The 22,229-nt window shown below is 39.5% G+C and overlaps 1 protein-coding gene and 1 long non-coding RNA gene across 26 annotated transcripts in view; one reads left to right on the top strand and one right to left on the bottom strand.

Annotated features, from left to right (window-relative positions):
- The window catches only part of LOC103459269 (uncharacterized), a 175,310-nt gene that overhangs the window by 20,101 nt on the left and 132,980 nt on the right, over window positions 1-22,229 (bottom strand). The window contains exon 6 of one of the 4 annotated variants that reach the window (XR_532710.2): window positions 565-736. The exons of 2 other annotated variants lie outside the window; for them this stretch is intronic. This is a non-coding gene — a long non-coding RNA (uncharacterized LOC103459269). Of the gene's footprint in view, window positions 1-330; window positions 737-22,229 lie in introns of those variants that run through there. One more of the 4 variants, XR_532711.2, reaches the window with a different exon arrangement.
- The window catches only part of cacna1c (calcium channel, voltage-dependent, L type, alpha 1C subunit), a 176,534-nt gene that overhangs the window by 22,482 nt on the left and 131,823 nt on the right, over window positions 1-22,229 (top strand). The gene's annotated exons all lie outside the window — the stretch shown is intronic.

Here is a 22,229-nt window from a genome sequence, read left to right as displayed (position 1 = left end):
CCGTGTGATTTGGACAAAGACGTTGTCTATTCTTAACCTACATTATGGATGAATGACTGCTCCATAATTTTTTTTGCTGAGTTTCTATTCAGTTTGGTGGAACTGGGTGAATTTGCTTAATTTTCAGTTTTTTTTGTTTAGATATATCAAATACTTAAAAGTACAGGAAATCCAAAATAAACAACAAGAAACATATAACACATATTTAAATCAAAGTTTCATTAATTAATCTAACTATTTGTATGACTATTTAAGGAGTTATTTACACATCTAACAAAAATAAATACATTCTTATGTGATTTATTACATTTTATTAGTATATTACAGATAGGTAAGTGTCTATTTGAAAATTATTTCTTGATTTGTGCTTTTGTTGTACGTTTAAAGACAATTTCACAGACTGGTGTCAGACAGCAGATGAATTCATCAGTTGCGGTTGTGATGTATTAAAATGAGCTGTTCAGCTGGCTCCCAAAGTGCACAATTATCAAGCAAGTTGCCTGGTGGTTGCAGGACTCCATGGGAGGTCGCTGTGCATGCGTACTGAACTGTGCCGTTTTTCACCTTTCTAAATTAGTTGTCAGATTTCTTAATCGCCGATTCCATCATCCTTTTGCTCGTCGTATCGAAGACGAGCAGTTGTCCTGTGATTCTCATCTCTGAGCGTGCTCAGCAGCACTGCTCTGATTGGGCGGAGGGAGAAACACCATAGCAACAGCCAGTTGATGGATTAAAGCTGTAATAGAGGAAAGAAAGTCACTGTGATTACACACACAAACACGCGCAAACGCAGTTTCACACACACAGTGTCACTTGATTAAAAGGAAATAGGAGCCAGAAAACAACTTACTTCCTCTTTGTGTAACAATTTTACCCCCCACATACAAACACACATATACCCGACCGGTCTGTCAATCATTTATCTGCACTGCAGGAGCGAGGCATGGAGGCTTCCCCTTCGGCTACCAATCTGGTAATAACGAGGGATAGCTGCAGTGTTTCCCCCATGCTCCTCTATCATCTGTGCTAATCAACGCCGTGTGGAGCCACTCCACATTTATTACTTCTTGATTAATACAGTAATTATGAGGAAAAATTCAGTGCAACTGTCACCTAGCAATGCTGACGTCTTTGCGTGTATGGCGGGACGCTTGCTTTGTTTTACTGCGTCCACTATCTTGGAGTTGTGTGCACAGGATTAGTGCAGGCATCACTTTCAGCAGACTGGTAGGAAGAAGTGGCGCGGGCGGACGCAGTCGTGCATTGTAAATCAGCGCAGCTGGCCAGTTGGTTTCTCAAGGTGACATTCAGCCTCACCTAACAAGGTGTGTGTTACCACGGGATGCACTTTTACTTTGAAGTGGTTCTGCAAACGAGAAAACCTGTGGAGTTGTGATTAGCGAGGGCCGTGTGCTGGAGCGCTTACTCGGAAAATGATTTGGATCTTTCTTCAGTGACTGAGAAGGGACTTTTAAATCCTTTTTTTGTTGTTTTTTGGTACAGCTTGGTTAGCACTGCGTTGAATTATGTTGGCAAAAGTTCCACTTTATAAGAAGCTCATTCGATTGAAATCATATATTTACATATTTTGTATATAAAGACACTTAATCTTTAAGTATCACTGTCTGACATTAAAACAGACTTAGCATTTCTCATTTAAATCACTAAGATTACGTTGCCTTTAAAGAATGGGATAATGTCCAGATGAATGTCAGTTTTCTAAGCCTGCTATAGTTAACTGTTAACTTTAATTCTGTGATTTTACGTGACAACAGAATTTTAGGGTACATCTCAAACATATTACAATATCATGAAAAAGTTCTATATTTTCATTTCAGAAAATGTTACCCATATTACATAGATTCATTACGCACAAAGTGAAATATATCAGTACTTTATTTCTTTCAATCATCATTGATATTGATGATTGTGGATACAGATCAAATACTAACAAAATATGCTAACTAGTAAATTTGAGGATTAAAGTGCAGAAGAAACATCTAAAACTCTGAGAAGTCAACTGCTTTGTATTTGTGTTTATTTGAAATAGTTTGGGGGGAAAGAAGAAATAAGTCATTCCTGACTATTTTTGCTAACAAGAAGAAAAACTAAAACATTAAATGGATAAACCCCACTGGTGAAACCACAGCTAACCACTTGAGTCCTATTACCATTTCAACTCAAAACTCATGACCAAAGTTAAATGTTAGAAGGAAGATCACATGGCATTTCTTCACTTCCGATTCGCCTTCCTTTTCTTGAAAGTTTCTAACCGAGACTGCTCGACTGTAGGAGCAAAGTCCCAGCGTGTCGTTTCTCTGACACTCCTGTATCCAAGCCCATATCAAGTGCTTCGCACACTGCTGGGGATTATCTTTACAATAAGGAACACCTAATTTGGAAAAAGTATTTGACTGTGTCTGGTCTCTGCGTGCATTGTTGCAGATCTTCCATCCAACAGACTCATAGGTAATGCAACGGCAAGCAGGAATTCAAATAAATTCACACTTGTGACAGTAACTGTGATTGCTGCTCGTTCTATTTTGTTCTACCTTATTTTTCTTGCCAATTTACATCCTTTCGTTGCATCCACATTTTCCCCACTTTTCACATTTCTATTTATTCTTAATCTCCTGATTTTTCTTTTCCGCCACCTCTTTTTCACTCGCTCCTCTACCTTTCTTCCTCTCTCCTCCATCCCATCGCCGCTGCCGTCTCTCTCTAGCGGTGGATTATTTTTGGTCTGCCTGGATAATTTCAGTAGGAAATCAAGCTCAGTGCCAGAGAAAGTGGAGCGCATATAAAAGAGCCACAAGACAAACAGAGACATCAAAACGCTCCTGATCTTTTTTCAGCACCTCAGCAAGATACAGTACTGAAGACTTGCTTCCAAAATCTTTGTTTTTTTTTTTTTTAAGTCTTATTATAAGTTAAATAACCCATTTGTCCATCCAATATTTAACCTAATCAATTCTAAGAAAAGCAAGAACATGAGTCCACTGGGTATCTTGAAGTTTAAGTATCGCTTTATGAATCATTTACTCTATCAACTGCTGTGCAGCACATTGAAGGATCTTTCCGCGAGACACCGAAAGCCTACAAACTTACTGAATTGGTTTGAGCCCCTCAAATAAATTCCAACAGTTTTAAAGACATTCAAGAACACATTTTTTTCCTCCTGTTTTCTGGCTTGGGAACACCAAGTTTTGGGATGTAAGAAATGTGTACGTTTAATAATTCAGCCAAGAAGCGAGACTGGTGCTGATGAATGTCGATCCCGTCAACCGTCGGCGAGGTCTGAGAGCCTGACTGGAGAAGGCAGATTATAGCGCATTACAGGCAAAGAGGATGATGGCAGTTATTAATTTAATAACAGCTAATGGAAAGATGACATGTGTAATGTTTGAGAAGCTCAACATTGGCTTTGTGTGTTTGCGCGTGTGCGTTTTCTTACCCGTGCTGCTGCTTAATGCTAGCTCAGTTTTCGGCTGGAGCTCAGTAAGAGGAAAGCTTATGCTGTGTGCTGTGCTGACCTGGCTTATTAAGGACTCTTGTACGCCTGTGTGTGTGTGTGTGCGTGCGTGCGTGTGTGAGCGACAACCACCAGTTACGCTTTAGATCGTCTCCGTATGTAGGCGGCACATGATCGGCTTAGGGGACAATACTCCACAGGACACACGCACACACACACACACGTACAGATGTTAATATCCTCTTGGGCAGCTCTGACTCACACAGTCTACTCTCCGTCTCTTTAACGGTGGTGACTCAGAGAGGTAGATTGCCCTCAGGTGTCACGGTGTAAGATGAATAATTCACCCCAAGGACCCCTTCCCTACTCTCATCCTCTCTCTTTCTTTTTTCCTCTCTTTCCCTGCCCTTTCTCTCACCTCTTTTCTCTCACCCCGAGAGGCTATGTTATATTTCTTCCTCCCTTTCCTCCACCCGCAATTAGTCTGCGTGTGAGGAAAGTGGCAGCATATGTTGCAGTGAATCAAAATGGCAAAGGGAGAGAGAGTGAATGATAACAGAGTAAAATTATAAATGACAGATTCGGTCCAGAAGGTTAGGCTTGGCAAACAAATTAGCACAAACAAGAACTAACAGTTACTTAAGGGGTGAATTACACATGGAGAAGCAGTAGAAAAATATTTAAAAGTATCAAAAACCTTCCTATTTATAAAGATCTAAAGCTAAAGAACTGATATAATCATGTTACCTACATTTAAGCTAACTTGATTGTAATTTTTGCATGATTTTCAAAAACAAAACTTGAACTGCTTCTTGCAGAAGCAAACTATACGGAGTCACCTGTACAATCTTATGACCAAGTCAAGACTTGATTCGTCTCCCTGAGTTAGACATTTTTAACAGGTACTCCAGCTTCCTTCCAGAGTCCAATCCACAGTTGTAGCGCTAATGTGTCTATTCCTATTCTCAGATTGTCAGTTTTACTGTTACAACATGTATGCATACATACATAGCCTCAAAGGCTATTTGTTTCCTTAGGCCGGGCTTTGTGGGACGAGTTTCTCTGATCTCCCTTCTGCATTGTCAGCCGGCAGGTCTTGCAGTCTTGCTCATGTGTTTACAGGACCACTCTGCAGCCATGTGCAGCAGACATGCCTGAAGGAAGGCAGACCCTGCATTTGATGTGGCAGAGTATGAGGTATTGCGGTGTCCAAAACAAGAACATGCTGCGTGACCGCATGCCGAACATCAAGGCTTCTCCATGGGTTAAATCACCAGCCTGCTAGCCCGCCGGCTCACCAGGAAGTTCCCGTTAGCCCCGTATGCCAGTCCGCCCCTGCTTGGTGGCTTTAGCTCAGTACGTTCATGGAGATGGTGTGAGCAGTCTTTGACATTGTTTAAGTGTTACAACCACAATTATGCTCTTCTGAGAGATCTAGCTGTCAAAAGTGTAAACTTGAAAGAAATATACTAAGAAAATAAAGTGGATTTTGTGGAACGTCAAACCGTGTCAAATCTTCAAAATACTACGTGTTTTCATTGCACTCCCATTCAAGTGCATGTGTATAAGGATTAAAGGTGTAGGCCTGTTTTGTCATGATGTCACAGTCTCATTTAGTTACATTTCCATTTCATATTAAGTGATCAATTGGCCATATCAATTAAATCGAAATTCTCTACAAGCGCCTCCAGGAGGTTCGTTTTATACATTAGCCAAAATGAATCGGAAAGTAAGTTGTGCCATAAGCTTCATTTTTTCATTTTCGAGCTTTCAAGCATCCACCATGCTGAGGTGAGGGAAATGTTCATACTAGCATAGTATAAGACTCAGTGTTTTGTTTGGGTCATTGTTGTCATACTTAAGGATTCACTACATGGTAGGCGACATCACTCCCTCTTCATTTGTTTCCTATGGGTTGTCCACTTCCACCCAAATGACCAGCAAAATTTGTGCATGTGGAATTTCAAGCTCGTAGACGTGGACATGGGGACTGACGACGTGATACAAGAAAGTTTAGAATTTTTCTACTTTTGTTGCTGTTGCTGCTGAGGCTTTTGCGTCTTGTGTGTTGGGTTCACAGAAATTTGTGCTTTTCACCGTCGTTCGGTGCTCCAGGGGTGTCAAACTTTTGGGCCATATCAATGTGAATGTTCTTAAAGGGCCGGTTGTGCCAGAATCTATTTATAGAACCCATTGAACTGTTAAAAACACATCAATAAATAGCTGTTGGTTTCTGCATTCAATAAGTGTTGCTTAAAATGAAAATAATATTAAACACCTTTTAAGTCCATCCTGGATTGTGTGATTATTTTTGTGTTTTTTTGCAATCAGTCACTATCCTTATACCACTAAGAAAAAAGGCAGATCTGCATTAACGTGATAGGGGTACATTGAACATTGGCACAGGTCACAATAGTTCCCTCCTCCCTCGATGTTAGTCATTTGAAAAATAATTTAACCATTCAATATTTACTGAAAATTATGTCATAATGCAAAATGTTGCATATTTTGCTCTATTTTTCACAAAATTTGCCTTCTTGCTTCTTTAATCCTGCTATGCGTCTGTATTTGTTCTGATCCACTAAGCTGTTCTCATTCTGTGTCCCTAATGCATCAATAAATGTCAAACATGAAAGACAAAGAGGATAAAAATATCTGTTTGGACAACTTACGATGCTATTTCAGTGAATTCACATTTCACTTAAGCTTTGAAGTCACTTAAGAAGCCTTTTCTGTCATTTGCTATTTCTTTATCTACTCATGCGAAAACAACAGCTTTTTCTTTCAGTATCAGACAGCAGAAGGACAGAAGAGTTGAAACCCTAAGCAGTTCTATGTATTTCAGAGAGGAGGAGGAGAATCAAAGAAAATTGCAGTTTACATCGTCCCTATTTTGTCACAAGTTCATTTCCTGTCTGGCGAGGTCACATCCTCTCTGCCAAGGTATGGGTGAACAGGTGCCACCCTCCCCCACCTTCTCGATCGCTTATATTCAAACTCACATCCACACACACTGACATTTTTTCTCACCTCACCCTTTTCGTTTCCAAAAATACCTTTAAAACCAATTAGTGGGATTAATTTCACTTATAGTAAGTTAATTATTTTGTGATGGATTGTGGAAAGGAAGAGGCCAGGAAGAAAGGGAGGAGAGCAAGAACCTGAGTAGAGTCCTCAGGGGAAAAGCTAAACTTAGTCTCTCTTTTTAGTATTTAGTCTCTCTGATGCTTGATCTTCATCAAAATACTCTGTCATTTTTGTGAGTCTGTTGTAGTGGTTTTTTTTTCTTTTCGTCTTGGAGCTGGTTTTTTTTGTCTTTTAGATTTTCACTTAGATATTTTCACTTTTAGATATTGGGCTGAGAAAAGTTAGCCCACTCCTCACTTTCAGTTGTGAGATATTTGAAAGGTTTTTCTTGCATGGTCACTTTATTTAAAGACACCCCATACCATAGCATCACAATGAGATTAAGGTCTGTCTGGGCTTTGACTCTGCAAAGGACTTTCTACATCTGAATTCTCATTTAGTATTTGGTCGGTCCAGTTCTGCTTTTAATTTCTCACTGACAGTCTTACATTTTCCTCAAACACTTTCTGATGGTAGAATTCACGGCAGTTGTATGGTAGTGAGGTAGTAACAATCTCCTAGTCTCCATGTGGTGCTAGTGTGACAGATACATCTGTGTGATTTCAGCCACTTTAATAGAAAAGAGAATGGGAATGCCTCACTTTGTTTCTCACCAGCAATTATTACATTTTAAATAAATAGTTAATAGATATTTTCTTTCCTGTCTTGGCAATTAAAAGTTTAAAAGAAATCAGCATAATATGTTGTGGAATGTTATTCCGTGCTTTGGTGTAAACATAGAAAAAATATCTCTGTTCATAACGGTTTTTAAAGGCTGGTAGTGGCAAGCATCAATTTGTTTCAGACCTAGTCGAGCGGCCATTTCCGAGATATTGAAATAGATTTTAAGCATCCATTTCTACAAATACGTTAGGCTGTAATAAGGTAGATTTTTTTTCTCCACAACTGTAAGTGACCCAGACTTACATTGGGGTATGGTCAGTCAGTATATGAGAAAAGAATGCTTTGTTTTAAAGGGATCACATGAATTATTAATCCAGATTAGTCTTGTAAAAGACAGGAAAAGCCTAACCAGGCACTGGGTCAGCAAATTAGGATTTGGCTATAGGACCTTCAGACGGGACACTGGTTTCTAAATGTAACATTGTTTTGTGTCTAGGCCTGTCGCGATAAACGATAAATCAATTAATCGGACGATAAATTAAACCTATCAACCTCATTTTAGTTATCGTCTTCATTGTCTCTTCCGGCCTGTTGATGACACTGAATGAAAAAGGCTCAGCTCCGGTGCTCTCCACTGACCCTCCCGACCTCATTTCCTTAGTCTAATGTCCAGCGCACATTACACGAGTTGTCGGCCCATTTTCAAACCCTGAGAGACCACACATTAGCCGACAGAAATCCCAGGTATAACGGTTCGATCGTGCTGTGTGGTGTCCAGCCACATGGGCACAAAATAATGGCTACAAGTCCAGTTAAATAATTTTAAAACCAGGCATTAATCAATGCTTTACTAGAATCTACCTATGATGCATGTGGCTAGAGTCAGCGTAAAGTCCTGACCGAATGAAAATCATTATAACCTATTTATGTCACGTTACCAAAGAACAGCTGAAAACTTACCGGGTTTATCAACTGCGGTAGCAATTTGGCTCCAACTCCTCTCCTTGTCATTTCTATATTCTTTGCACGAAATTTTGAATAAACATTAATGTTGTTTCCACATATCTCAAATGTCTGCGGGATTTTGTGTTGCGCAGTGTCAGCTTTTTGGGATTCCCCTCCGTAATTTCCCCTCAGAAAGCGAGGAGAAGAATCCGAGCTTTCTGATTGGCTACCTCTCACATTCAGTGTTAAAGCTCCCAGTCGGGGAAAAACCCTGATTTAGATCGGAGCGGCCACGACGATCTACCGTAACCCACCACACACTGCAGGATGATCGGTTAGATCGGCCAACGATCTAAGATTGTCATAAGGGGAAAATAGGGGCAAAAAAATGGTGTACTGTGATCTACTGCATTAGGTAGTCAGATGTGCCCGTCTTCTCTATTTAAATCTAGTGATTACTGAAGGCAAATACAGACTTCATAATCTGCACTCTTTTGGTTGAATGCAGTATTTATTTCCACTTTGGCTTTATGTTGTTTAGTTTTTATTCAAGTATGTTTTTTGTTAATGGAGACCGAGAATCCATTTTATTTTTGTTTTTAGTTGTTTTATTTAGTTTATCAGTTCCAGTGTTATGTGTTCTTTTGAAAATAAAGTGCATCTATCAGGAAGTCGCATGTATTCTTAGTCATTTCCATTAAATCAGTGTCAAAAGGTCTTGAAACAATATTATCGTTTATCGCAAAAATTTTTTAGACAATCGTCCAGCAAAATTTGTTATTGTGACAGGCCTATTTGTGTCCTGACCATTTTCAGTTAAATGAAAAAATGACATAGCACCACAGTCTTGGTTTAAATAAATAAATAAAGAGGTTTCTTGAGAAAGCTGAAGCTAACATCTCATCTGGGCCATGACCAAAGTATGTTTATACCATCTTTTATGTATGATAGAACTAAGGTCTGCCTTTGTTGACCCTTCCAGATCAGTATAAAATTGGCCATGTTGTCTTTTAAATATGTCAGGTGAAAGTAATGGCATGCATGGGGTTTTTGTAGTTAAAGTGCAGAGAACAGATAAACATGCATTTTTAGTTGAGGCTGGTTTCTTACTTCTCCCTCCTCTGAAGCGTCTTTTGAGCCACTTACAGTAGTTTTTCAGGATAGTAAGCTCTTTGATTGGCCCACTTTTGTTCTGTGAAAAGCCGGGAGGCGAGTTGGCCTGTGTGTGACGTGCATCCACTTCTTTACAGTGCTGCGGAGAGGCTGCTGACCAAGCTTATGCCTTGATGTGCTTAAGCCTCTCCACAAGGCAAGACAAAACAGATAAATGTTGCACACGCAAAGGTCAGACCTCCACCAATCTTTTCATGTACTTTGTCCACAAAGCAGATTAAATATTTTGTGCTGAATATCCAATTATCCCATGAAAAAGGCATATTGCCTCTCAGTCAGAGCAGTTGGATGCAGCATAAACAACCTACTGGGATTAGGTTTTCCAGTTCTTCACCCTTTTTCGGTTTTCCTAGAATGTATTTATGCCCCGCAGCCCCCCAACAACAGTCATGCTGGTAAAACTTCCCCTTCAAACTGCCACATGGCATTCAAGTATTCCTGATTATTTTAGCTGGAAGCACCAAATTCCACTAGAAAATAAGCTCAGTCATACCATTACTGCTCTACTTAAGAAGTACCTCTGGAAAACATTTCAAGCTGCGTGTGTGTGTGTGTGTGTGTGTTTTATCAGTTATTCCACTCCTTTGTTGAAACCAGTTTAGGAGCAATAGAGAGACACAAAGTAGGCTGTAACAAAGACCAGTTTACGGATAACACAGAGGCAGACCTTTACAGAAACTGACAAGATCATGTGTGAGATGGTGGAGCTGGTGTACTAAAAAGTAAATGTTTACAATACGTTTTGATGGTTTTGAAAGGAGGAATGTGTTGGACAAAGAGGTCTGTTCATAGCTTGGTATCCAATAGCACTATGACTCAGAAATACTGGCACTTGTTTCTGTGCGTACTGCGTGTGTGTTTTACACTCTACTTTTGCAGCCTAGCAGTACATGAGAGCTCACTTGTTTATCCAAAAAAAAGAAAATAAATCACATATCTGTAACATGTATCACAAATCTCAAAATGTCACTTCATACCAAGGGGATCTGCTCATTTTGAGTTGTGGTGTGTGACTGCGTAAGTTTGGAACTAGTGAATGTCTTACAGTAACATGCGCAGATCCTCAAACATAAACCACTAGTTACATGATACCAAAATTGAGCTTATTGGTCTACATCCAAAATGTTATATGTGGCAAGAAACTAACTGGTCCTTTTTTCTTTAATTATTAAAATGTAATCAATTTACCATGAAGTCCCTCGAGGTAAAGTCACTTTTTCAGAGGAGACAGAGTCAAGAAGTACACTTGTTTTCTGTATACAAAATAAATAAACATCAAATAAATGCGTTGTAGGAGTAAAAGAACAAAAAAAAGGCCAATTTTTGCCGTTTGATTTGATCCTAATTTTAGCACTACAGTCGGAATGATAGCTACAAACCTTTAGAAGTTCCAATAAATGGTTCAGATAGATAACTTTCACTTCGTGTCTGTGCAGACATATTGGATACTGAACGTGGGGCTTCTCAGCAGTTTCAGAGTTAAGTTCCAGCTCTAGAGGGCCTGCTTGACGTATTTTTGACTGGCACCTAAAATGATACAAGGGATAAATCTAGGTCAATGCTAAAAGAAAACCTGTTAGAGACTGCAATAAAACTGCTAAGATGGAATTGTTTAGATCAAAACATGTTAGAGTTGTCTTATCAGAGTCCCAGACTAAAACCCAATTAAGAATCTGTTCTCGGAGTTGGAAATGCCTCTTCACACCGATGCTGTCTGTTCGATCCGCCTGAACCTGAGCTGTTTCGCAAAAACTTTCATCTCTAGATGAGCAAAGGTGGTACAGACATATTCCAGAAGATGAGGAGCTGTAATTGGTAGCTTGGTAGTTTTGTCAAGTCTGATTAATGAGGGACAGGAATCCAAACACACACCACACTTTTCAAAACTTTACTCCTGAAAGATTTTTGATAACTGTGCATCAGTGACGTGCGGTGAGGTTCGTAGCTGGTGAGGCACCGACTTAATTATAATCGAATTTACAAATCTAGACCCTGCATGCTATTGTTTACATAAGGAAATTTCAAGCATGCGTAGAATGCTGGAGGGCAAAAAGACTATTCTTTAACATGTGATGCTTAGCCGCGCCGCCGCTGCAGAATACATCCGTTATCTCAATCAAACTTAGACATGTAAATATTATTATTTGTGCTTAACAGCAGAGGGAGCAACCGTTAAAGTACAACTCAAAACCACGTCTTTCTCGCTCTCTGTATCAGCGCAGCTACTGTATGGCTAGATCCCCGTTATTGTCTCTTATTCTGCAGTTGTGGAGTCACAATGTCTGGGTTCATGAGCACCCCCAGCGATAAGGCACGAGAACTGCCTGCCTCACCTCGAATCTGTTCTCTGCCGTTTCTGATCGCTCCTTAGCACACGAAACACGTTACACACACAGTTGGTGACAATAAAAACACAGTACATTAAATACATAAGCTAAATTATGGAAAATCTGTTCATACATTAAATGTTTTTAACCATTTTATTGGCGACGTACAGACAGGAGGAGCATGCTCTCATAGAGTGGCAACCGGTGCAGTTAGCGAGAGGTTGCGCAATCCCAGGTGAGGCTCAGCTCGCTGCTGCCTCACCGGCTTCGCTTCCAAGCATTTGAATGGGAAAATGCAAAAATTCAGCGATTTTGAAGAAAAATAACATCAGATTTGGTTAAATTAAATGAAAAATAGGTACTTTATAGTACCATCCACAGGGTGAAATATCTTTAGAAATTATTTTATTATATATTTCCATGATGATCACCTGCCTCCCCTGACCGCACATCACTGCTGTGCATCCTTTGTCATCCACTTCACACTTGTATTTTTTTCTATTAGCTGTAGAACAATTGTGATTGCATCGGGTATTTTGAGGCAATGCCTTTGCCATGCTTGCATAACTTTCCTCAGATATCTCAACGAGGACAAAAATAAGAACAGCTCTTTTCCTTCAGCCCATATTCATAAAAGCTGTGTTTGTTTACGTGTTGCATGAGGTGAAAATATGAAAACATATCCTTGAGAGAAGGTTGTTACCATGTGAATTTTGAATACACACACACACGCACACACACAAACACAAACCCATGCTGCATGATCTCTACCAAACAAGCTGCACACACAGAGGGAGTGGTCAGTCTGGCATCACAGCTAAAACTGTGTGAAGACCGAGAAAAAAAAAAGTGACATAAAAAAAGAAGGGAAAGAGTGAAAAAGAACAAGAAATCGGGAAAGTTGGAAGTGCAGTGAAAGGAGAGAGATGATGTTACTGGAGCGCTTCAGGATGACTCATCCATAAGCTAGTGATGCCTCACAGAAAAGCACACACTCACAACAAGTACACACTAAAACACACAAAGTCGTGTATCCTCAGACACACACATATCCACCGCGCGCAAATATTTAGTCACACGCCTGATCACATATCCAAACGCGCGTTTCGTATGCACACCAGTACAGCAGTGATCCATTAGCCTGATACTGATTCAGAGAGACATGCATGTTGGTTCAGCAGCTTGTTTCTAATGAGCCAAAATGGCCGCTACCGAAGTGGAGTTTCCAGGGCAGAGCAGGGAACGGCCCTTGGGGCAGAGAAACTGGGCGAGAGGAAAGGATCAGAGGGGCTGGATTTAAATGGAGCTCATTAGCTCATGGTAGCCGTGAGAGGTCCCTGCACACAAAGGAGAAACACACACACACACACACACATGCACACAAAAGCAAACACATATGGATTAGTGCACTAAAGTTTTTTTTTACAAAAGAATTACAAAAGGAAGAATAGGGAGAATAGAAGGGTAAAAGAGGGTGAGGAAAAAAATCTAATTTATGGCTAAAGAGAACGACTGGCAAAGGTAGTGACTCCTGCAGATGGTGAAGAGACTCACTTGTGTTTGTGATTTTTTTTTTACTTTACCCCCCTCCCCAGCCTTCCCTGCTTGTCCACCCACTCAACATATGTCTTCCTCTGCTCTCCTTCCTCCACTCCTCTCCCCCGTTCCTAATCCCTGTTTAATCTATGAATTTTGTCAGTTTTTTTTACTATTGACAGAGCGAGAAGTGGGTGGCACACATGCTTTTTGTGTCCCGTCACAAACAGAAGTGAAGTCTTTTGTGCTTCACTTCAGCTTTGTGGTGTATTTATATCCATAAACTGTCTCATACACACACTGTGCCATTTTTCACTTGGTAGCCAAACTCTCATCAAAGGGCCGTTTGATTTCTTCTATTGCAGCTCTGGCCCCACATATCCCAGTAGACTCGGGGTATTATAGAGCACGGAGAGGCTGTGCTATAAGCCCAGCCTCTACTGTGATCCAAAATTATAAATCTGTACTAAAATAATAATAATAATAATAAAAAAAAAACTAAAACTGGCTGCTTGGTATTTGTCTCATACAATTTGCAATCACCTTAGATTTGTTTATTAAATTGTTCTTTTGATGTGAAATCAAATCCATTTTTTAAAGTGCCTTTCAAAAGTATTGACACCCCCTAAAATGCGTTGTATTTTGTCATATTAGCTCTACAAGGTGCCGTGTATTAAATTGGGAATTTTTGCTCCGTCAACTACAAAGCAGCAAAATCGCAAAGTGGAAAGAAAAAGAACGCTCTGACCAGCTCTCATGTTGCTGCTAAATACAAGAAACCCCAGAGCATGATGGTTTCTCCACCATGTGGAACAGAAGGTGTGTTCAGGGCATGCGTAGTTTTTCCCAGACGTGGGATCTGGAGTTCCCTATTGCTCTCATTTCATCAGACCACCTTCTTTCGCTGGCTTTTGTCAGACTGTCTTGGCAGGTAAACACGAATAGACTGATTTTTAAAGATTTAAACAACTTCTCTTTCCCTGCCTCCACTCTACGGTTTGGAGAATTTGCAGGATAAACAGCTAATGGCTCGTCTTGGATGTCTCAAACAGACGATAAGCAGCTGCCTCACACTAACACATTTTTTTTAGCAATCAAGTTGATCAGTCCAAGTTGGCAAAGCTATCTTGAAACAAAAAGAGCTAATCAGACAGTAGGTGTGGCAATGTTCATTTTAAGAAGTATGTTGAGTGTGTATAATATTACTATTAGAGTTGGCTGTCCCAAAACTGGAATGGAGCAAATATCAATGAATTACAGTGTAACAAAAAGTCTTGAAAATATTGCTTAAATTATTTAAATTCCACACTGGATGCTCTTCAGGACTTTTTTGTCCCCATAATTAATGAAAATTGTTTAATTATATGAATAAAATCAGATCTATTGCTGTCTGCTGGCTTCATGCACTAACTTTGTACTTAGTTCAGAAACGTCTCTCTACAGGCTGTGATTAGCAAGCACAGAAAACATAGTTAAGCTAACATTAATCTTTTTTTTATTATTATTCGCTTTGATTCTTTATTATTTGTGTAAGTTCAAATGCTGAAATGTTTGATGCTGCCTTTCTAGTTTTCAGGCGACATGCTTTTTTTTAAACTCAAATTTATTTCTCTGTGACCAGTCTGTGCAAGCAGATGGAATTAAATACAATTTGTCTGTCAAGTTAGATGTGAGGATTATGAGAATCTAGTAAACACTGCATGTAAACATTATCTGACAAAAATATTTATTACATATAAACAGCAAATTGGTGTTCTCCATATGTGCGTGTGGGAAAATAAATGGCCACACAATTATGGCAGCTCAGGCATCCCATACAAATGTCAATATTATAGTTCCGTCAACCTTCTCATTTTTAGGCTTGTGACTACATACATACATTATTCATACAGGGTTTTTTTTTTTTTGCTCCAACTTTCTCTGAGTTTTTAATATCATGAGATGTAGAAGAAAAGCAGGTAAACAACAAAGTAAATCCCTGCAACAAGAGGAGAAAATATTGGCATTTGGCCGGTTGGTGTCACAGCAGACTGGATCATACAGAAGAATTATTTGCAGGAAATTTGCTTATTTCCTCAAATTTTTGGAAAGCATATTGGAAAGAGAATGTAGTTCGGGAAGCTGAAATACCTCGGCACACAGGGTATTGGCTGGTGTTTGCAAAGCCAGCTAATCCAGGAGCAGCAATTATTGTTCTTGGCACTGATTGGCTGCAACCCAAAGCCAGAGACAAAGAGAACTGTGGATGTTAGCTTTTGCAGTAGTGCCAAAAGGTTTTGAACTCTGTATATTATTGCGTATGAAGGTATATTTGGCATATAGGCAGTTCGAGGTATTCAAAGGGGGCATTTAAAGTTATTATGCATTTAATATCAAACACTCAGAGGTGTTTGAGTTGTATTTTCTATTTAAAACTACAGCTAGAAAGCTATGAGTTGTTAAACTGACAACTGCTGGGTTTACCTGAGCAGGCAGACTAATTAATGAACCCAGTAACACCAGCTTGTCGTACTCCCAGTGTCGCGCTGAATTGAGCAGAACAACAAAAACGTCTCGTATTCAGAGCAATAAGCACCGAGAAGGTTGTTATTTATACTTGCTCGTCAATAAACTACAAAATAAATGAGATCGATAACATTATTATTACAGTAACAAAAGCTAAGCTTTCTAGAAACGTAATTTGCTGCTTCTCAAATTTAAATGAAACCAATTAGATCATGATTTGCTTAAATGTTTCTACAATTACCGCAACACTGTGATCTTTTTACCCGAGATTCTGTATAGACTGTGTAAAGTCTTACACTAACCATTGCCTCTGAAGTTAACGGCCTTTTCCATAACTCTAAATACCCTAATGAAAAGAAATATATTGTCACATTCAGTAACTTGAAGCCATTTGATCCATTTCATTTTAGCTATAACCGCTTTGATTAGGAACATGGTGTGCTGCTACAGCTATTCCCAGGGCCTCACTTCTCCTGTGCAGGATGGGCAGAGCCTGAGTCATAAACTTAACACTCCCTCCGAGACCATGCCAAGCCAGACTCTCCAAGCTAAACTATGAACACACATTCATTAGAGCTTTATAGCTTTGTAGGCACGTTGGTTAATTACAGGCATGCACACAGATTTTCCCCCCCCCCTTTTTCTTGTTTTTAAGGTTCTGAGCAAGGCTACACTCATCCGCAAAGACGTTACTACGACTAGGCTTTGCTCGATGACTCACCCCGGTGTGTTGCTCCACCTCAGACTACAGCTTCCCCATTTGGATCCACAGAAACACCATTGTAAAGTGTAAAGCTTGCGAGGGCACTTATTGACTCCACAGTAAAATATCCTCACCTTGACGGCCTTGTAGCACGAGAAAGATGGCTTAATTAATGGAATTTTTACGGTAATGTCTTTTATAGGTCACGGCCATTCGTATTTGCAGCTGATAAGTAATAAAGAAGGTTTTTATGGCATTTTCTTCGCAATAGCCAATTATCAACCCCTTTGATTTGCAGAATATCTCTGAATTTGTCACAAAACAGCCAGGACTGTGGACATTTATTTATTTATTTTTTTGTCAATTCATACACGAGCAAAAGCATGCCAAATTATTGCTATTCAAACTGGAGCGTGAAACATCCGCCAGAGTGTAGCACAAGAACTTTTTGGTAATATTTATTTTCCGGAGATTTTCTTCAAAGGGCTGCCCGAATTCGCGGTCTTTAACCCGTGACAGTCTAAATGGCGTCAAACTGTAAGAAATCACCATGTGTGACCTGATCAGATGATCAGATCTCTTGTGAAATGGCGTTATTGCCCGGATTGACAAGGCCTTCAAAGATGTGAACTGTTCCGATATTATGAAAGCTGGTTCTGCCAAATAAAGTTCCAGGTATTTGTTTAAAACGACTCTTGAACTGCAGCTTTTAAGGTAATTTATGTTTTACTTTGTCTGTTAAAGGGATGTGCAATCAATTGGCTTTTTATCTTATTCGATATTTCTTATTACAAAATTCTCAAAAACGACCACAGACAAAAATGAAGTGGAGTGGCTTATTGGTGCATGTGGGGGGGAGAAAGGCTGACCCATGCGGTCTGTTCCAACCAAAGAGCTACTGTAGCTTAAATTACTAAAGACGTTTATGCCAGTTCTGACAGAAAGGTGGCAGAACCTGCAGTGCGTTGCAGTTTGATGCATACAAGCCTGCTTTAAGAGCAGACCGACTCAAAAACCTAAACCACTCTGATCTATAGGACTCAATGACAAAGGTGCTGAAAGTAGCTGAGTCTAGCTTACGGCTTCAAGAACAATCATGTTATAAATGTGTTGCAGGTATGTTGTCAAAAAAGACCGTTGATAGTGAAACCAAATTACTCCCAGCTTGTCCGGGAGTAACATGCAGTGATGTGTTTCACAAGCATGGAGCCAGATTGACTACTGAGTAGACATCAATAGTATTAACTTGAAATTATTGTTTCTTTTGTATTGTTTACACTTGGATAGCCAAAAACTGAGAACTAATTCAAAAGGCATATGCAAGATTTGTTTGTATGGATGATGTTTGTGTTCACGTTACCCACATTTCCGACAGTTCTCTGTTTAACGTTGAAGCAGCTAAAGACACTCCTTCCTGCATACATAAGTCAGAGTATTCTAGCTGCTGGAGTAAATACAGGCCTGCCTTTCTCACGGAAAAGGGAGACTGATAGTCAATCGCTGACTACAGTGATTTTCCTCGTCTCCAAAATTAACACGTCAATTTTTATTTGTATTTTTTTTTTCAAATTTCCGTAGTTTTGGCTTCCCTTAAACATCTTGTTAAATCTGAAGCATCTGGTTGAAGCACACTTTTCTTTGCAGCTGCATGCCTCTTGAAAGAGTGAGAGCAGTGAGTCCTGCCGGCAGGCTTGGCAAAGACGTGAAGCCAGAAAAGGAGGGGGCGGAGGAATCGCTGAAAGTGGAGGTTGGATGTTTGTGCTGATATAAAAGACAGTGCATTTTTCTTGTTTTGTTTGACACAAAGAAAATTGCAAGTTGACCATTTGACAGGTTTGGAAATAGGGGTACGATCAGGGATAGATCGTACATATGGTACATAAGTCTCGGAAATGGCGGGAATGTTCGCTGTGTTGTATGAAAACATGTCATGTCCATAAACTGCTACGGATGTATTTTAGATGGTTATTTATAGAACATGTTACTTTCAAACAATCTGTTCTATGCAAGACTTTTAGTTTTGCCCTTGGATAGCTTTAAGAAAACACATTGTTCCTTCAAATCTTCCACTGTCAAGTACAAAGAAAAATGTGGGAAAAGGTTTCAATTTCAATTCAGCTTTGGTTACATCTGTATAACTTCAGACTGAAAAATCCAACCATTAGTTTGAGTAAATTCAAATAAATTTTCAATATTGAAAGAGAAGTAGTAGTTTAACTCAAAAGTACACTGAAATTTGTGTTTGATTTATTTTAAAGTAATCAGAGTGTGTGCGAACAATGTTTCTCTTGGTTACAAAAATAATATGAAACACTGGAACATTCATCTTGCAAAATAGGAAAGACAAGAGAACATGTTATGTAACTAAGCAGATGAGTTTTGATCTTCATATCAAAACTCATTGTGCGTGCTATAACTTTCATGTAGAACGCATTGTCTTAATGACTTGTCTTTTGCTGTTTTTCATCCTTTATTTATACTATTTTGATGCAGAGGTACATGCTCCAAAAGATCCAGATTTACCTACTTATCCTGCCCTAAAGAACACATTTTAAGCACTTGTTTAGTCTGTAAGAAACTTTCACGTGGGCACAGAAAGAAATTTAAAAAGAAAATCAAAGTAAAATGTAATTTGAACATAGATGACAGAGCACAACTTCATAACTGTTATGAGGTGCTTAGACAACATCAGTAAAACCCGGAACAGACAAGGACTAAGATAAACATCAGTGATATGAGGATGAGCCATACATTGATTAGCAGCTTAATGGAAAAGCAACAGAGAACTAAATCAATGTATGAGTGAGTAACTGAGAATGTTAATGACTGGTAAAACTATGTTCACAGTACAAGTTGTTTAATATACTGCAAAGGAGGACTAATTAAAATCCAAACAGTCACGTCACGTAGCAGTGTGAAAAACAGAAACTGGACCAAACAATGTGCTCATAAAAAGAAAAGTAAAAGACTAAAGAAACAAATTAAAAACTAGCCATGCATTTTTCATTTCATTCAAACTCAGTTTCTTCTTCTAGCAGATTCGATGATGCTTAATGAACTTTTAAAATACAATGTGCACAACTCTACTAAAAGAGCGTCCTGTTGTCAGAGTATTTCAACCAAAGAATGTAAGTGGCTGCAAGAAGTCGAAGGCCTTTCCTAAGCAGCCATTACCATTGGAGTGAATGCATGCATGTGTGTGCATGTGTGTGTGTGTGTATTTACAAGACGAATGAACTGAGCAACTGAGCGGGCAAAGGATAATTTGGTTGGCTGCCAAACAGGCAGTGTTAGGAACCGATGTATGCATCCATCAGTCGCTGAAATCTGTGGATCATTTTCAGAGCCAGACTACCGGAATGATTAAAATATGAGAAAGTCAACTTTGTGTTATTCCCCCCCATATTCTTGCATTTGCTTGCTGGCTTTAATGTTGATTATTGTAAAGAGGTTTATGCTGCACACTTAAAAATAAACACAGACACAAAGTGCTTCACACATAATGAACATCATTAGATGAAATACGCCGCGTGCTGAATGTGGACAAGACATTTGCGTTCCTCTTGATTGTGGATCGAATGAAGCAGGCCGAGAAACTCCTGCAAACACATCTGGTGATTCTGTCCAGAGCTCAATCTTTGTCTCATCTGTTGTTTGTAACTACGCCTCCCCCAAAAGAGGAGCAAGCAGTTCAAAGGTATCAATAAAACCCCACGACAATTCAGTCGCAGCCATGTAAAACATCCGATCGGCACCGTAAGTAACAGTCGGACATGGACGCCCAGCAGAAGAGAGAGAAAACGATAAGTTGCAGCCAAATTAAAGAAAAACAAATGGAGCTTTGAAGTCATCACAGCATGCCAGCCCATCTAAATATATTTACATCAGAAAAAAAATAAATAAAAAAGCTGAGCCCACACATCAATTTGGAGTGTCAAATTCTGCTCAAGGCAGAAAGGAGAGAAGGTGCCATTTGAATTTTATCAGTCAAAGCAAACTGGATAAAAGTGTCTGCTGAATGTTTAATGTATACATTAACAAGAGAGCCATGAGCATTAGATGTGAAAAGTAGCAACGTATAGAGAGACTCTGGCAGGCAGACATCTCTATCTGGGTTACTCTAGCCTCACATCCCCTCCACTGCAGATGAATATTAATAAGCAGTTATTAATATCTGCTGCCTGCTCTGCGTGCATGACTATGTGTATATGTGAAGTCTAGATGTATCCTGGTCCTTTCCTCTTGTTTCCTCTTCCCCGTGCTAACTACCACTTCCTCGTTTTCTGTTCAGTCTGTTCCTTTTACATCTTTCACCTCTTGCGGGGATCTTATCGGCGTTGCACTTATATTGTCGTAAATCAAGGAAGATTAACCCAATTTACCAATTTCTTTTTGTCAGTTATTACAATAAGGTTTTCAAAGAAGAGCAGACATCATCTCTGACATTATCACATATGTACATCCGTCAGGCTGCAATTGACTGAGTTTCGGAGTTTTGCTTGTTGTATTTGTTTTAAACGTCACGAGCGAGACCGACGCGTTTTCCCATGCAATCCAGGAATGAAATTTAGAACAGCAGAAGTAGGAATGTTTTAATCTGCAGGGGACTCATAGGAAGATGCTCATTTTACTTAAGCATAGAAACTTTTATCTGTCTCAAATTATGTCAATTAACCTCATGTCTGTCAAACTTTACAGAAAGTAATCAGATCCATATCTTACCTTTTTTTTTCCAGAATAAGGATGTTAGCATTTAATTGGAAATTGACTATGAATTATTACACATAGAATCAAAAACTAAGCTGTTAGTATTCACAATTTTAGCTTAACCCCTTAACTGCCATGAGAACACCGCTGACTTGCCGCTGACTTGCTTTAAGGGTGACAGTCAGAAAAGCATAGCCAAAATAAAGCAGCTAATGTATCTGCTACTTATAGAAACCCAAATGAATATTCACAGAATCATCAGCTGATCAAAAGTCTAACATGATCGAAACTCTAATCTGTGCCTCTCTTTAAAAAGTAATCACTAATGTTTCACACAAAATTTGGCCTCCTTTTACCTGACTTAGGTTGATAAAAAAAGGTTGGAAGAGAAAAAAAAAAAGAAAAATGAATCCATCGGTTTGGTCACCACAGTGAACTGGTAGCGTGACTCTTTTTATTTTGGGCTAAAACCAACCTGTTAAGTCGCCTCTCTCTCTCTGGGAGAGAGAGCAGCAGGTGGAGTTTCCACACCCATCTTGCCCCACGGTGACAGAAAATATCTCCACCACTGAGCTATTTTTTGGCCAGAAAGGTTATCCTCAGACTGACCGGCTGTCTCTCTCCTGGGCCTGGGCCTCCTAATTGGGTTCTCGATTGCAGTTTGGAACTGAATTGACAACAGTACAAGAAGCAATCTCGACAAATCAGTTGAGTTTTTGTCTCCAACAGGTGTATGAAAGAAAAACAAAACAAAAAGCTTGGATGGGGGGGAAAAGAATTCAATCAAATCGTAAAACACGGTGATCGGTCTTCTGTCTGATTGTGGTTTGGTTTCTTCTTGAGTTGAGTTTTGTTGTGAAATCATCAGGCACTGACCACCCTTCCACAGGATTTTAGGAGCACTCATGGCCAATAAAGCTGCAGTAGGGAGTTCTGAGAAAACTGTGAACCGACTGAAACGTTGAACAAGTGGGAATTCGATAAATTGTTAGTTTTTCTGTAACTCCAGGTTGTTTCTCTACCATTAGCACAGCTGCAGCACACCAGCAATCTTCAGCTTGAACAAGATTGCATGCTGTGCAGAGGAAGGGTGTGAGTGGCGAGTATACGA

Source organism: Poecilia reticulata, linkage group LG23 (assembly GCF_000633615.1).
Source record: "Poecilia reticulata strain Guanapo linkage group LG23, Guppy_female_1.0+MT, whole genome shotgun sequence".
In the NCBI taxonomy this organism is placed as follows: domain Eukaryota; kingdom Metazoa; phylum Chordata; class Actinopteri; order Cyprinodontiformes; family Poeciliidae; genus Poecilia; species Poecilia reticulata.
The sequence above is the reverse complement of the archived record's forward strand: the minus strand, read 5'-3'. Positions and strand labels throughout refer to the sequence as shown.